At 32.4% G+C, this 7,343-nt stretch overlaps 1 long non-coding RNA gene across 6 annotated transcripts; it reads left to right on the plus strand.

Annotated features, from left to right (window-relative positions):
* Positions 1-372: 372 nt before the first annotated feature.
* LOC141717786 (uncharacterized) lies at positions 373-5,358 on the plus strand. 6 transcript variants are annotated; one of them, XR_012573784.1, is made up of 6 exons: positions 373-799; positions 999-1,043; positions 1,474-1,744; positions 1,834-2,460; positions 3,227-3,285; positions 3,546-3,892. It is a non-coding gene; the product is annotated as an uncharacterized LOC141717786 (long non-coding RNA). The 6 variants fall into 6 exon arrangements; XR_012573787.1 differs by lacking the exon at positions 999-1,043 and having other exon boundaries at positions 1,834-1,983; positions 2,144-2,460; XR_012573783.1 differs by lacking the exons at positions 999-1,043; positions 3,546-3,892 and adding an exon at positions 5,043-5,358.
* The last annotated feature ends 1,985 nt before the right edge of the window (positions 5,359-7,343 follow it).

Consider the following 7,343-nt stretch of genomic DNA (forward strand, 5'->3'; position numbering starts at 1 on the left):
TATATATAGGAAAAATATGAAGGTTTGGGTCTTGAAATAGCAAATCCTGCTTAGGATATCACTACACTATATAAGGCCTATTATAATATTTTGTTTCAGTGTAACAGCTAAATTGTGACCATAGGTGGCTTCAAATTATTTTTGACTATTTATAGTTATACTTTATTTTATTATAATGATTGGTGTCATTTACTGTAATTATAGAGAAAATGGGGTATTTACGGTTACACACCATAATTAATGTTAGGAAAGATGTAACCAATGACCAAAATTTCAGGCCGTGGAATTAAAATCATGGGGCGGAAATCCAAATTATTTCCAAATATATGAGTATAGGGATTAAAATTTATTCAAAATATTAAATTTGTCATTTCACCCTCTCCTCTCAGATTTCACTCGTCTATCACATTCACTCTACTCACTCTCTTCACATTTCACTCTCTTTAATTAGGTCTAATTCTCTCATCATTGGAAGTTCATCTTCATCATCAATCGGAAGCGGGTGTTTTTAATCATTGGGTTTTCTATCATTCTCTTTTCCATGGGTCTTCAATCGGGTTACAGTCTTCAATCGGGTATTCCCTCTTCAGTCGAGTTGAGTCTTCAATCTTGTCATCATCATCAATTATTTGGGTCTGTAAGCGGATCTTAATCTTTAATTAGGGTTTCTGAATTGAGGATTTAGCTAGTGGGTTTATCAAATAGGCTTGATGATTTGGGCCTGTAAGCTAGTTTCAATTCACTACTGATTGATTTTAAGATTCAATACTTCTGGGCTTCTCTTTGTTTGAAACTGAAGGTAATTTAAAAATCGATTCACTGAGTCATATTTTCATTAGTAAAATGTACATAATTTGTTATGTATTCATGATATTTAATTTAAAATTAAGGATGTTATGCATCGATTTTGATATGGTGCTCTTGTACGAGTATTAAGGTAGTAATACCCCCAATTTAAATAATATGAATAAGCCTCAATTGCTCATTGTTGATTCCAGGCCCTATTTAATTACTTGTTGATATGTTCCGGTGCATCTGCAAAGGTGTGCTCATTTTGGTATTTTTGATTATGTAAATTAGGTTAAAATTTTGTTCTTGATATTACTAACTAGTTTTCTAGTCAATTACGTGTACAGGTTTTACACGTGCAATTCACTGGAATTAGATTATTGGGATGCTGATTTGTTAATTTTTTGTTTAGTACAGCGAAAAATGGAAATTCTACATATTAAGTATTAATTACTCTAAAAATTAACTATTATTACAGCCAGAGACCTGGGAGCTGTCAACCTGGATTGAGTACCAGTCACCTTACTTAAATAAGTGCCGGAGTTTATGTATAAAGGAAGGAGTGCAATTGTGTTCTATCAATTTAGGACTTTTTAAATGGGTTGTACCTAGTGAGACACAGTTATATTGACAATATATTTGTATTTTAAAGTTGAAATATTATAGTGACACTACTTATGGCAGTTATGACTACTATTGGAATGAGATAAGCAGCCTCCCTGAAAAAGAAGTCCAGTTATTGGGATGGAATGACTGTATATGAGAACCTTGTCATATCATACACTCTCTAGGTGGCGAGTACCTTTGTCAAGTTTGTGACAAACTTGTCTACCCGAATGAAGCACTTCAATCATATTGCACTCATTTATACTGCAGAATCTGTTTTGTTGACGTTGTTTTAACTACCAAGGTCTGCCCCTGTCATGGATACTTGGTGACAGTACAAGACTCTAAGGTTATGACTTTAATATATTATAGGTATTCAATTTAGTGTATGAAATGATTTTGGCGATCTTAATTTCTTCACTTACCTAATTATTGCAGCCACTAGTTGTATCCGACAAAGCTTTGGCTGAAAGACTAGACTGAACACTAGTGCGGTGCTCATATCACATGAGTGGATGCTCATGGCAGGGCCCTTTTTCTTAATGCAAGTCACATTGTTCTGGATGCTCCTTCAGAAATTCTCTCATGGTATGTAACAGAGGCTTGTACATTGTTAAGTACGTGAGCATGCTCAAACTTGTGTTGTGAGTGTACAAATGTCTACATGTGATGTTCAATTTCTAGTGCAAGTCCCTAATCTCTTACATTGATAATATTTCTTATTTATTGTCCAACTACATTTTTTGAGTCCACGAGCTCAGAACAGTTCACAATTCGTAGCCCAAGCCTCGCAGGCAATAGTATCTCAGGCTGCAACTGCCCCTCCATCTGCAGATAATGCCAGCACTTCAGCTACTTGGCCAACTGTAGAGCAGTGATCTCTACAACAGTTACAAGAATTTTATGAGCAGTATGTACAATCTATGCAGAAGTTGCATCAGCATGCACCGCTTGTAGGAGGACAGCCTCGAGTCTATTCTCAGAACTTAGCTCCAAGTTCAACCCAACCCCATTATCAATTAATGCAGCAGCTCCAATGCCAAAGCCAAGAAAAAACTCGGCCCCGTAAGTATACCAATTTTTAATTAATTAGCCAATTTTGGCGCAATAATTAAAACAAATAATTTAAACCTTTAAATACTCTGATCATCTGCACTTCATGATCTATACTATACTCTCAAAATTATACCATCTATACTTCCCATTTATACATTCACTGTTAGTTAAATAACCTCAAGTTCTCACTCTAAAGCAAAAATATTTATCACCCGGTTCTTTACAACCTACAGCACGCACTGATATACACTCACACATAGCATCAATCTCATGCATAACACACACTTGATAATTTTTTGTTTCAAGTTTAATACATCAATTTCTTCTCATTTCTTTACATTATTTTAGAAACGTAATCATTTTGAGTTTGTTAACATACTCGTGTATATCACAAAATTGCCTTCTTTTTGAAGTTGGTACTGCATAGTTGAGTGAATCTAGGGTTTTTTACAAATTCTATGTGCTTTGATTTTGCAAGTCTTTGTGAACATGTAATATCAGTTTACTTTTTTTCGTGCATGGTATAACACAATAGAGGAGGAAAAATCCTGCATTGACAAATAATTTTCCGAAAACAACAGCCTCATACAATTAGTATGCTTTGTTAGTCTATTTTGCTTTTAAATTTCTTTAACTTTGCAATTGTCTATTTGTCAAATATATTGACTAGCTCATATTACTTCGATTCCTATAGATTTCTCTCTATTTTATTCTAAACATGAACTTCTTGTACATAGTATTAATATCTGATCTGTTGTTTGTAACATGTGAAAAGAAACCATGGTGGAAAACAATATAAATGAACGTCTAATGAAGGTGGCAGAAGCTCGAAAAGTAAGTTATATATCAAACAGTGTAACCTTGTACATCTGATAAATCGATTTTTCTCTAAATTTCATAAGTTTAGCTCATTTTGATTGGCTCGTTTTTTAAAAATGGTGTATCCTCTGCTTACACAAAAATCACACCAATCAAAATGGACTAAATTCAAAAATCATCTATGGCTTGAGTTTTCATAGATTGAGTTTTGTGAAACACGACAAGTCTCGATTACAAGCCTAGTTTAATAATTTTTCACATAATAATTCTTTCAGTGTAAAGAAGAAGGAAACCTCTTCAAAAAGAAGATACCTAAAAAGCATTAGTGAAAGAGAAGGATAAAGAACCTATGTGAGCAGCATAAGAGAAGAAAGAATGTTAAAAGTGATAATGTTGTCACCATAAAGTTGTATTGTACCTAGCCAGTAATTTTCATGATCTTGATGTGGTACCTAGCTAGCTAAGTTAGTTTTAGTTTCTAGTACTTGTTTTGGTATAATGGGTAGGCTTGGAACTGGTTGGTGGTTGATAGTACTTATCTGGTTATTTTGGTGGTTGGATTGTTTTTGATGATGAATGTTTGTTAAACTTTGAAATGGGGAAGTTCTATTTTCAAGCATTATATTGCCCTTTTTTTCATAAAGTGTTAGCAATGAGTCCTGTAAACTGTAGCTATTGATATAAATTATACAGATTCTCTGTTGGTAAATATCAAAAAAAATATTGGTAAAGATTTAAAAGTGTAGGTAAAGGTATAAAAGGTTTATATAAAAGTGTTACTATAGATAACAAGTTGTAGCTATTGATAAATTTGTTTTTCAAAATTTAGTGTTATGGTAACACCAAATAAGATGTAACAAATACCATAATGGTGTTACCATAGGTCTATAGTTACAACAATTTTAATGTTACCAAAATAACAAAAGTATAGTCATAGATGTCCTATGATTTCACATTTTCTGGTGTTACCAAAAATTGAAAAAGTGTTACTATAGACCCCTATGTTGGGGCTGATATTAGTTACGGTCCTATTTTTTGAAAAAGTGTTATCATAGCCATTTTCTTCATTTTCAACAATGTTTTTTGGCCTTTATTCACCCTTTTTTAGGTGTTACAATAGGTTGTTTATGGTGTAGTATATATTTCCTTCTTTTCATTTTTCTTCTCCAACATGTATTTGATATTTCCTCCCATTCCTTTGACTTCAAGAATAGTCAACCTCCTTCCTTATTTGCACCTTTTCCATCTCAAATTCTGATTTTATTAATTTTTTTACAAAACAAAATAAGATAATTTTTTTATTAATGAAATTACGAAAACAGAAATAAAATAGGTAATAAAAAGATGCTAAATATGGATCTATCAATTGTGAATCTTCTGGGAGGTTACTTTTACAATGGTAATTATCTATGTAATAATATAGTAGCACTTGTATACCAGCAAAGATGGGGTTAACCGGCTACGCAATAATTACTAATATTCATTTTTGTTTTTAAATGAAATCTCAAAAGGTAAAATGGCACTTATAATTTTTTCAGCATTGTATTAAACAAATAAATTTGAAAAAAATAAAAACAAAAAAAAATGAAACCGACAAACTGTTAACCGAACCAAAAATAACCGTTTCGAGCAGTTTAATTACGGTTAATAACTAGAAACTGAACCGACATACATGGTTTGGTAATGATTTTCGGTAAAAACCAAGTCAAACCAAACTGTGCACACCTTTACGTGGAATGTTCTCAGGTTTGCTTTGGTTTTTTTCTCAACAGTACTAAGGTGATGATTTAAGTCCGATAGCATTGTTGTGTTAGTCGACTTGGAAAGTATGGAAACAACGAGGATTGGAAGCTGTAGAGTTGGTCACTTCAGCAAAAACTCTCTTCAATCAATGGAAAAATGCTCAAGATAAAACCACTGACACATCTCTTGGGTTCATGACACAGATGGATGGTGCGTAGCATTAGAGCGTACCAGATGAAAATACAATTAAACTAAATACTGACACGACACTATTTGCAGTTTCTCATTATTTTAGTTTTTCTGGAATGGCTCAAGATTATGTAAGTGGACTTATTGAGTCTATAGAATGATGCAAGCAAGGCAACATTTTATCAAAAGTGACCACGGAAATAGGCATCAGGACAGCCTTGGTAAACCTTGAGTTGGATAAAAAACAGTGGAGCAGCGTGGTGGTAAAAACATATTTCAAGTGGTCATACATGTAGGAATGGGCACGGGGCACTTCGAGGTCGGGAAGTGGTGTCCCCGCCCCCAATCTCTCATATCGATCCCAAAAATCGCGCTGAACCCCGATACCCGCCCCGAACAAGGAACGGGGATCCCCACAGGTTTTCGGGGAATTTAAATTTTTAATTAAAAAATAATAATGTAATTTTATATTTTATATTTTTAATAAAAAAATTAAAATACTAATTGATAACATATAAATATATTGAAATTATCTCATATTTTTAATATCAAATTATATCAAAATTTTATATAATACAAATAAACGGCAAATTTTAAGTTATAAAAATATATTGTATTATATTATATTATAATGTAAAATAAAATATTGATCAATAAATTATAGATTATTTTAAATTCAAATAATATTATAAAATTTATTTATTTTAATTATTAATTTAGTAATATATTTATATTATATATATACATATTATTTATATACACAATCAGGGCGAGGAATCACTCCGCCCCGATCCCCCCGATCACCGAAATCTTCATAAAATTCTCCCTCATCACCGTCTCGCCCCTAAAAAATTCCTTAAATCCCGACCCGAACGAGGCGGAGTGAATGTCCATCCCTACAAACACTTTTTGAATCAAGTAATGTACTATTTAGCGAGACTTACTCATTCCATAGCGGATTGTGTTTTATGAGTGGATAATGCACACTCGGATTTAATTAATGTATGTGCAAATATTTAATTAATTAATACGATTTCAATTTCTTGGAAAAAAGGATATTATGCGCATAACTTGACCTAACAAAACCCGGAAATGGTCTTTTCAATAGGGAGTTAATTACTTTCGATTTCAAAATAAAAACCTAAAGAATTCTCATGAAGCATTTAAATCTTCTTTATATGCAAAGAAAATAATATTATGTTATTAATGTTTCTTAGCTTCCTTAATTTGTACAGAAATTATTCATGCACGCATTTGTCTCCATCAAGACTTAAACCATCGACAAGATGAGAAGTATATATCCATTGTTTTATATATGAAAATGTCCAATAGTATGTTTTTCTCCATGCTACATCTATAAAAGTTGTTGGGGTGTTATTTTATATAAGAACATATTTAATGATGTGCTAAATGATAAATGATGTGCCTTCCTATAATATTACTTGCCAAATTTAAAAAAGATTGGCCTAAAGATTGTAGTTCCTGAACAATTTCCTTAACTATCTTGAATTGTTGTAGTTCCTGAACAATTTCCTTAACTATCTTGAATTTAGAAGGCTATTATTTTGTTCATTACACTACAACAAAATGGGGCATTTACGACGGTTTTATTGTTCGGAAACCGTCGTAATTGAGCCAATTATGACAAGTTTTTTCTGTCATTTTTGCTCGAGTAGAAAGTTCGAAATTTTATCACAAATTTGCATTGCGTCGTAAGTTGAAACACTGGGACCCACTTCTGGGGTTAAATAATAATAAAAAATTACGACGTAATATTCCGTCATATGTTGGTAACTTCCGACAGAAATATCGTCGGATGTTATAAAGTGGGACACACATGTAATAAATTTGAACCCTTATTACGACGAAATTATATGTCGTAAGCTATTAACTTCCGTCAGTAAAAATGTCGTATTTGATTTTTAGAAAAATTAAATTAAGACGAAAAATGTTATGAACAGTCGTCGTAAGTTTGTATTTCCAGAAAAATATTTATTCTTACCATTTAATTTCCAGCCATTTTTGGCTTCCAAATCAAATTCTAAACCAGGCTTTCAATCAGACATCAATCCCTAATTTAAAATATGTAACCAAGCACTACCAACATGTATAATTAACACTGCAAGTCAAAATACCTAAAT

The sequence above is a fragment of the Apium graveolens genome, chromosome 4 (genome assembly GCF_009905375.1).
Source record: "Apium graveolens cultivar Ventura chromosome 4, ASM990537v1, whole genome shotgun sequence".
Taxonomy (NCBI): domain Eukaryota; kingdom Viridiplantae; phylum Streptophyta; class Magnoliopsida; order Apiales; family Apiaceae; genus Apium; species Apium graveolens.